This window comes from Neodiprion fabricii, chromosome 3, assembly GCF_021155785.1.
Source record: "Neodiprion fabricii isolate iyNeoFabr1 chromosome 3, iyNeoFabr1.1, whole genome shotgun sequence".
In the NCBI taxonomy this organism is placed as follows: Eukaryota; Metazoa; Arthropoda; class Insecta; order Hymenoptera; family Diprionidae; genus Neodiprion; species Neodiprion fabricii.
In genome coordinates, this window is record NC_060241.1 from 8460865 (window position 1) to 8470994 (window position 10130).

A 10130-nucleotide genomic window follows, 5' to 3' on the forward strand; every position below is an offset into this window, starting at 1 on the left:
GTCGTCCATAGATAGAAGCGAATAAAAGCAAATCTGACCGGTCTTGATTAAACATCGACGATTAAGAACTCAGGAGAGTTCGTGAACTCACTGGAAGTCGAATCGGGACCAGAGAGAGAGAAAGAAGGGGCATAATGCTTTTCATAACGTCACGAAAATCGACAAATAGAAACGATGTAAATACGGGGGTTCCCCGACCGCACACGTTTTTATGTGAATATATTATGTGTAGGGCGTACCATAGGTTTTGACGATTTTTTCCAAGCATCCCCACCAAATCAATTTCAAGTAATTAAAAAATAATTGCCTAATTTTTTCGGATTTATATCTCAACTGCAACCCGTCCGGCGTGCCGAGAACAGCGTGGATTTCCATGTTTAAAATACACGTAATTTGGACACGCGTGCAGTATACAGAGTGTCCCTAAATTGCCTCCCACGGACTAGCCAGCATGATACCTCGTTAAAATCCAACCGAGAATTTCTTTTCCGGAAGCTCGTCCGACGCATAGTATTTGAATTATAAGTGATAGCGTTAGGCCAATCAGAGTGCACCATTTCATCTAGATTTGCCGCCACGGAAATTGCTGTTTTGTTCATCTGGATGAATTATTATTATTTGTTTACGAATTAAATATCGGCACCTCCCCTCTCTCCCTGTTGTGCCCCTTCTCGGGCGCTGACCTCGGTATTGTTGCCGCGGCACATCCATGGGCGCACACTTGTGTGTGTAAACAGAAGCGCATCCTCAGCTTGATAATGCTACGAAACACACATCTACGAATAAAAATCAAAATAAATCACAAAATAAATCGGAAAATTTAAGATTCCATGTTACAAAATACTCCGAATCATCGTACCGTGATAACGGAGGCACGTGAATATCACTGTCAACGAATTGACGCGCTCGTCACATCTTTCGTAATTACTCACCCAATCAGCTGGCTCAAAATCGTCAAAATAATACTTCCTGTTTATTTTTAGGATACTTGCCAGAAAAATTTTTCACTAGTTTTAAATTAATCTGCACATCCGATTTTTCATTTGATTCAACATAATTCTGTTAATTTAGATTAATTCAACTAAATTCAACATTATTCAAGTGAATTCTTTCAATTCAATTAATTCAGTACTTTTACCATCAATTCTCGATAATACAATTTGATTCTAGTGAATATCTGAATAATTTCAATTAATTCCTTTTTGTTTCTTCTGTTAGTTCAAATTAATTCATTCAATTCGATTGAATTAGTTTTTTTTCTCAAGAATTCTCGATAACTTACGCCAATTTACGTCAATACCTAGATGAAACTAAATTGAATAATTCAATTCAACTTAATTTCTTCATTTCGGAATATTTTTGGTCTCGTCAACCTAATTTTTCCTTATCCCTCACGCTAGTTCAAGTTTATTTTAAGTTTCCCATAATATCACTATTATTGCGATACATTCAGTACTACGATATGCAGTTACTATTAATATTCTTATCATTGTGGTTACTATGATTACTATGATTACTATGATAGAGACATGGGGAGACCCGAGATATTTCGCGTCTCTGAAAATTTCGAAAAAAGAGCTCGTGAATAAACGGGCACAATTATTGCACGCTGAAAAGATCATTCCGGCACAAATTGAAATTAGTTAAATTTAATTCTCTGTTAATCCCGATCAGTTCCAGAAATCGACTATTAAGTCTCCGTTAATTCCGTTAATTTTCATTAATTGAGGTGATTCTCTGTTGGTTCAGGTGATTCCCATGAATTCAAGTAATTCTCATGGATTCAAGTAATTCTCATCAATTCAAGTGAACTATCAATTAATTCATGGACTATTGACACGTTAATCCGACAAGTTACTTCTCCCTCCGTATGAGTCTACGTCTGGTCGTTCGCGTAGTCACTAACAGGTAGGATAATTCTTGCACAGAGATGGAACGAGTTATTTTGAATACGCTCAAGCGGCCTGAAGTTGTTGAATATTTGCTTGTCTGTTGTCATTATTGTATTATCGTACCGTTAAAGGAATCTTCTTTCTACGCTGATTGTTAGGGATGTACCGTACGTGTAACGCATGCTTGATTGCATTAAGGTCCGAATTTCGAATTCCGAATTCCAAATTCGCTTCCGAAGGTTCGTTGAAGTAAATTATAATTCCAATAACAATGAAATAATAATATAATCAATGTAGAATTTTGAATGTGTAAGAGGTAAAAATAACTACGAAACGTTCCAATAAAGTTATGTCTATGGTCAACGTTGAAGTATTCGCCTTTATTCGTATTTTTCGCCAGAATATCCCGGTTTTGATGCAAGAATATCAATAAATTAATCATTTTCCGATAATAAGTTATTACCGGAGTGGTCGGTTAATGATTATTCAGAGCTGATTCATTGGATTTGGATGGTGAAATTTATCGAGCACCAACTGATCAAGCGAGCTTTAATTTTTCACCAGATTAACCGGCGAAATCGCTTAACCACATTAACCAGCCAAATCCGTTGATCAAATCAACCGGCTCAGTCGGATAACGGGTTGAACCGAGAGCTCATTAACCAGGTCCACTAAATTAACCGGTTAAACCGACCAAATTGTACAACAATGATCTCGATAATTTCAACATGTGTTGCTACTCGGGATCCGCATTACTAAAAAATCGGATATGTAGATTAATTTAAAACTAGTGAAAAATTTTTCTTGCAAGTATCCTAAAAATAAACAGGAAGCATCATTTTGACGATTTTGAGCCAGCTTGATTGGGTGAGTGATTATGGAAGATGTGACGAGCGCGTCAATTCGTTCACAGTGATATTCACGTGTCTCCGTTATCACGGTACGATGATTCGGAGTATTTTGTAACATGGAATCTTAAATTTTCCGATTCATTTTGTGATTTATTTTGATTTTTATTCGTAGATGTGTGTTTCGTAGCATTATCAAGCTGAGGATGCGCTTCTGTTTACACACACAAGTGTGCGCCCATGGATGTGCGGCCGGCAGCGTGTGCCGCGGCAACAATACCGAGGTCAGCGCCCGAGAAGGGGTACAACAGCGAGAGAGGGGAGGTGCCGATATTTAATTCGTAAACGAGTGTTATATTGTAACAGTAATTGTGTTCAAAAAAATTTGTAACTGCGAGGTTTTACTGGTTACTTCGAAGATTACTGTTACCATCCGAGAAAAAATTCACATCACATACCATACAATCTCGACGAATTTACACTTCCTCTAAATGCAAAAACAGTCAGATTTCGAGGGTGTGCAAATCGTCGCGATTGCATCGTATGATGACATGAACTTTTTCTTAGATAGTTGCGCTAATGACCACTATAACCTTACAGTTACAAAATTTTTTGTACATCAGTACCTTTATAATAAGAAATATACTGAGAACAAGTCCGAAACATGTGTAGCTTAAAGGGGAAATCCACCCTGTTGACAGCACGAGTTAGAGTTGAGACAAGAATCTGACAAAATTACGCAATTGTTTTTTAATGATTTGAAATTGATATACGGGGGGTACCTAAGAAAAGTCGTCCACACCTTAAATATAAACACAATATAGCAAGAGACCCTTCCAGATAAACATCAGCCTCGAGCTGTAACCCGAGAAGAGAAAGAGAGACACAAAGCTTTACATATTTACGTTTCTGGCCTGAGCTATGTTTGATTATATCGGAATTATCGAGAGAATGGTCGAAGCGACTCGGCATTTACTCCGGAACACCGCACGTCTTGGGGTCAGAAATTCGCTGCCGCTATCTTGACGCCGCGCGCCGTACCGCGGGCACTGTCCAAGTACCGCACGCGCCCGCTAGGGGCGCGCGTCTCTCGCAACTCCAGTGGCGCCGGCCAGGTATATATTCCACTGCATCGGACTGTCGACCGCCCGAGTTGCGGAAGGTCATTCCGCGCACCGGTCTGCGGGCAATTATGGTCTTTTGAATATCGTAGAGAAATGAGTATCGATCTTGCGTGTTTTGATGGTCGTCACTAGTCGTCAAAGAGATTTTGACGTACAGTTACTTCAGTGTAAGCACAACCAGTCACTCTGAATCATAGGTGCAAAGGCTGCGCCATGACGGTAATTGATAAATACCAGAAGACCCCGTGGGTTTCGTATTGCATAACAGTACACGATAGTACAAGTGACTGTACCGAGAAGCTAAACGGCAGAAGTCGTGTAGATCCCCTTTGGCCACGTACGACGCGGATACCAGTCGTCACTTAAATTTAAACTGAAATGAATATTTTAAACTCCTCTGATGTGAAGTTCGAAAATCCGTACACACCGCGCCCAAGCGCAGCACTTCCGAAATACACCACCGCACAGTGGTCAAAAGCCCGAATTCCTGGTCAAAACTAATAACTCAAATATTTCTCAGTGAAAATTGCTAGTATTACTATACCTATAGTTTTTTGGCTTGCTGGTTTCGGAAATGAATGCAAAAATGCTAAATTCAAAATGGCGGATATCTTTTACAAAAAATAGTACGAATTTTTAGAAATTCATAGTACGAATGTTTTCTGGGTCGCTGATTCCGAAAAAAAAAACAAAAATGCAAAATTCAAAATGGCGGACGTTAAATGCTGGATGTTGTTCGCGAAAAATGATACCAATTCGCTGAAATTCATACTAGTAATGTTTTTGGGGTCGCCGATTCCGAAAACGAATGTAAAAATGCAAAATTTAAATGGTGGACCGAAAATGGCGGGAATAATTTGTGAAAAATGGTACAACTTTGTTAAAAGTTATATTTGATAAATTAATTTCTTTAATTCGTACAGATTTTTTTCTTATAAAACAAAATAACATAATTTTTAAAGATACACACTAATCGCTATCTGAATTCTCATCATCGACGTCGTTTTGATGAATGACGTTGCTGCGTCGCCCCGCTACACTAATCCCACGAGGCGGGCCACGAGGCTCCGACCGAGTCGACAAAACATTGCTTCAAAGAATGCGTATTTTTGAACAATGGAGCAAAAACGAGCAGGCGATGCCAACGGTTTCACATTCTCTATACTTTTTTACACCAGGAATCGTTAAGATCTCCGCAGGATCTCCGCAGGATCTCCGGGGATCATAACTAATTCTCTACAGATGGTAACGAAATTCAATGAAACAGGTTATTTTGCAGCACTCGTATTGCATCATTGATATCATCGCCATAGATTCCGAAACTTGGTTCATTCACAAAATTTATGTAATTCATTTACCTTGAGAAATAATATCCATTTTGGTTGACTCGAATTTGATGAAAATTAAAAAAACTACGGCTTTTTTTTTTTGCGCACTAGAAAGCGTGCACACACCACAGTGCCACGCGAGTGTCGACAATGGTCACTTTCGAGGGCTTACCACAGGCCATGGAATGAATATGAACATCTGCCCTTTTGGATTTCAAAGCTCTAATGCTATCTATTGACAAATATGTGAAGCTTTACCTCGGATGATAACTTTCGATTTTGGGGGTTTTGGCCAAGAATTCGGGCTTTTGGACCACGGTGCACCGTGAAAAAAAAATGTGAGTCGTCACGGGATGCCTGGCAGATGTGAAACATCGATATTATTTTGTCAAAGTAATATGCAGAAAAGAACAGATTGCGATAGGAAATGATTATGGCAAAATGATGATATAAAATATTTCGAATTTTTTACGTGCGGCTATAGATGTTGCACATCAAAAGTGAACTACTATTAAACACACATCGTCGGCAAACCTGTGGCCGGAAATAAAGTCTAGAAAATGAGAATTCGTCACACACGTTGACTGGAAATTTGAAGAGGGTTTCACGGGTGTGTAGTAAACAAATGGAATCAATTAACGACATAGCTTATTTCATGCGTATGTCCTTGTTTGAGAACAATCTGGTGGTTCCAATTGCTGCTTACTGCACAGCAGTATGGGACATTTACTGGCAGCTGTGTGGAATGTAAATTCTTAGGGAAAAATCACTCATATTCTTTCGTTTCATAATCAAATTTCACGTTTCCGTTTTACCACGCTGGTAGGCAAAATCTCACTCCACCGCCGCTTTTAGGTCTCGTAATTACCGCCAGCATAGCCCAATTTTCAAGCTCATCTCGATCGGAAACTCCTTCTTTTTTTATTACGACACTAACTTCTATAAATTCCGAAACAATTCCACGATCCTCATTGGGTACTTGCGGTCGAAAAATTTCACTCGAGCCACCCACACGTCATGTACTGTTCCGAAGTAATAAATCCATCTCGAAATTCGTCTTGGTCCGCGGGTACCCACCGGCCCATCGGGAGTTTAGGATCACCGAAATCCCCGACGGGGGCGGAAGGGGGGGCGGCCCAGAGGGAATTCCACTGGCGGGGCAGTGGGGAGCCTGCCCCATTCCTGACCGAGGCACAACCAGCGCTACAATTGCTTAGAATACGAAAGCAATCAATATCGAATACACTGTAACCGAGGTTTTCTCTGTATTTAATTTATGTTTTGTTTATATTTTTATTGTATATTATTTATAATTTATTTATATTTTATTTTTCATTGTAATTGTGTGAACTACAGACCGGTAACTCTACGGCACAGGTACTGATTAGAATAAGGAGATCATTAACGATGAAGATGCTATTGTTGGGCGCTAGACGCAGTAGCGTCAGATATGGGATAATCATAGAATGAGCAAGGGAAGAGCCGATCAGGTTCTACGACGGTTTTGCACAGCCGGCTTAGTATAGACAAGACAGTGGTGGAGGGGAGGGGTCGTATCCGACAGATAGCCACAACATAATAGAGACCAGTAATAGTATCGAATATATTGAAGAAAGGTTAGCGATATTAAACACAAGCGAGAGATACAAGACATTTAGGTACAATTAAATCATGGGAGAACTTCGAATACATCCGGAGAAAAGGTATGAGTGAGACTTGACGGATTAACGAGACGAGGGATGTGATAGGCGATAGAAATGCGTGTGTTCGCGATACTATTGAGGTACACTCATTCACAAAATAGGTCAATCAAGGTAGGCTAGCATGCAATCCACTATCTAATGTTCTTAAATTAGGGTAACAAGGAAAGCGACAACAAACTGCGATGGAGAGGGAATAGTAATATTACAATTAAAAAAAATAGTCATGGTAGTCTACGGTTGAAACAGAGAAAATTAAGAATAATAAAGAAGTTGAGAAATATCTCGAGAAACGAAAGTGTTGGTACAAGTACACAAATAATATTCTGGTTTTGGCAAACAGCGTTCTTTTTCTTTGTTGGGTGAGGCTAGTACACTCTCGAACTTTCTTGCTGGTGAATAATCTCGTTGTGACGAGAAATCTCGATGACTCGGTGTCCGATGACGATGAGTCTGGGGGAATCTCGTCGAAAGTCGGTGATGTATGTGGAGAATTGTGGAGGATTCGATTCTGTTGCCTTGGAGAGGGACCAGTACAGCCCAGTCCCTGAACAATCTCCTTCTCAGACCTGAAAACCTTTGTGGTATACGCAAGATCAGACTTGAAATGTATCAAGTTGTAATTGTTCACTCAAGACCTCGTGTACGAATCGTTCTCAGTCCAGAGATACAGCTCTAGGAACTTCCGGAATGTACAAGAGACCGTTGTTTTGTGGGTGTGTAAATGAGACTCAAAAAGCCCAACAAAATGAAACGTTCTCATGGCCTCAAGAACCGATTAAACTGCTCGTTCAGAAGCGACGCCGCAAAGGAAAAACTTATAACTAGGGCGCAACAACAACACAGGCACAAAAACAACACAGGCACAAAAACAACACAGGCACAAAAACAACACAGGCATAAAAGAAAAACACTGGCACAAAAACAACACAGCGTTATTAGCGTTATTTCTTTACAAGACACCATCACAACGTGCACTATACTAGATAACAGAAATGGCAAAAATAAGAAAGAAAAACTCTTGAAAGTTTGCGTTTTGTATCGGTTCGAATCTGTTTAAATCGCGCGCTTTAACTGTGCGCAGTGTGAACTCGATGAGAACTGAACTGTTCGGCCAAGAGGCGCTCACTATATACCTGACGGGTAAGTCCCGAAGTTTCGGCTTGGCCGTCGGTGTGGAAGATTTCGCAAGGTTCAAGGAGGCGAGTTTGCTCATCTGTTCTCGAACTTGTACGTTCGAGACAAACATTGAAGTGACAGCTGAGATACAGATGCAGATGCGTTTTTATGTACTTATGAATAATTGTGATTGTTGACTGGGTTTTTTTTTTGCCTTCAAAAGCCGCTGTATTGTCTTGAGTGTTCTTGGTGGATTTAGTGTATGAATATGTTGGTGAGATCTCGAAGGTCGAGTAACCTCTTCGAGCTGTATGTGTTTTTATTTTTCTCTCTTCTCTTCCTTCTCGTATTTTTTTTTCGTTCTAGATGCTGTTTTTCCAACAGGAAGAAACAAGAGGTAGAGGTCAATCAGAAGTCATCTAAGTTAGATCAGAGGTTCAGAAGTTCAATTTAGGAAAACACGTTACTCGATGCAGAATTCAGAATTCGAAAATTATAATAACAAAGACAAATTGATAAGTAGTGTCTAGCTTGGAATATATGCGGATAGATATGAAATGAATAACGGTAAGATACAGGGAAGATACAAATATTCTTAACGTATTAAGAAAAGAGATCATACGAAAGGCACGATAATGCGATATATTACTAGCGAGAGAAACTACGGACAAATTACGTGCCAGCGATAATTAAGAGCGAGAGTTGACCAGAAAGATGTAACTTGGTACAGCGCAATACTTCAGGTACCGAGAACGACGTGTTATACCGCGTAGCGATGGAAGATCGCGCACGCGATTTATTCACTATATTAATTATTCAATAGTAATCGATGGTAAGGCACATTAATCGAATCAGACAAAAAAATATAGACTGTGTATTAAAAATTGCTATAAAGGACAGAGATAAGCTACTAAGAATGAGACAACTGAGATAATATATTGTAATTTTCGGAGAAAATGTCTGAGCTTGATTGGATTCCAATTACAACAAGGAAGGAAAATGCTTCGAAAATGTTATAAAATTACTTCGATAAAGAAGTACGTGCTTTCCGTTTGACGTCTGGAATAAGAATATAGGTTGATACAGCAACCTTATTCATTTGATAACATGACTACTAGATCGTTACAAAGGGGAGTGAAACGGGTGATTTTACCCTTTGTAACAATATATAAGCTAATTAATTTTCCGGTTACCACAAAGAACAATAGTCAGCTATTCAATAGTGATTGGATAATTTCTATGAAGTCAGAAGTAAGTCTATAGCAAAAAGCTGCAATTCAGCGATATTAGATGAGCAAAGCGAAATTAAGGGAGAAAGCAATAATCACTATTAATCAAGTAAGTAAGCTAACTAGTCGCGAAGTTGATTGCGGTATTAGAGGAGAGATATGATGAAGCACGAGCCGCGAGAAAAGATAAGTGAGAAAATCGGTAAAAGACATAGATAGGATGCAATGCAAATAACGGGCTTCACAAAGTAACAAAGAAAACCTCACTCACGTGAATAGAAGGTACAAGCTCAGAGAAAATTCAAGATAGCGGCAAAACACATGTGAGGCGGGAGGTGCGGTGAGAAAAGGTATTTATGATACGGCGAAAACACGTCTAGTTGGTATGAGCACTGAACGTAGAATGTGCCGGGTCGAGGACTGCTCCTCGCGATCCCGATCGATTGTCGGCGTGCTGCCACACAGTGCGGCCAAAGGCCCCTTTATGCGGCCAAAAGTCGAAAAATGTAGAGAATGATCCACAAATTGGTATATGGGGGTTTTTGGGGTCGCTGATTATGAATTCATCATCAGAATTAGCAAATTCGAAATGGCCGACCTAGTATGGCGTCATATAATACGAAAAAACTTACAAAACATTAAATGAATTAGGCGATTGATTAAAAGTCTTTGTTTTGAGATTGTTGGGGTATGTAAATGAGAATGAACAAATTAAAAATGGCGGGGTGCAATATGGCGATGTTATACAGGAAAAAAATTCTGAAAAAATGATTATATTGTTATTGACATTTACCATAGTAACTCTCATTACATATGAAGAGTTCAGAAGCGTAATGAATAAAATATTTGAAAGTTAGGTGTAGAAAATAATATTACATGAAAAAATTTGC

General features: G+C 39.3%; 1 long non-coding RNA gene across 1 annotated transcript; it reads left to right on the forward strand.

Moving 5' to 3' along the window:
• Window positions 1–4343: 4343 nt before the first annotated feature.
• Window positions 4344–5581, forward strand: LOC124178010. The gene is made up of 2 exons (XR_006869709.1): window positions 4344–4490; window positions 5445–5581. It is a non-coding gene; the product is annotated as an uncharacterized LOC124178010 (long non-coding RNA).
• Window positions 5582–10130: the final 4549 nt, after the last annotated feature.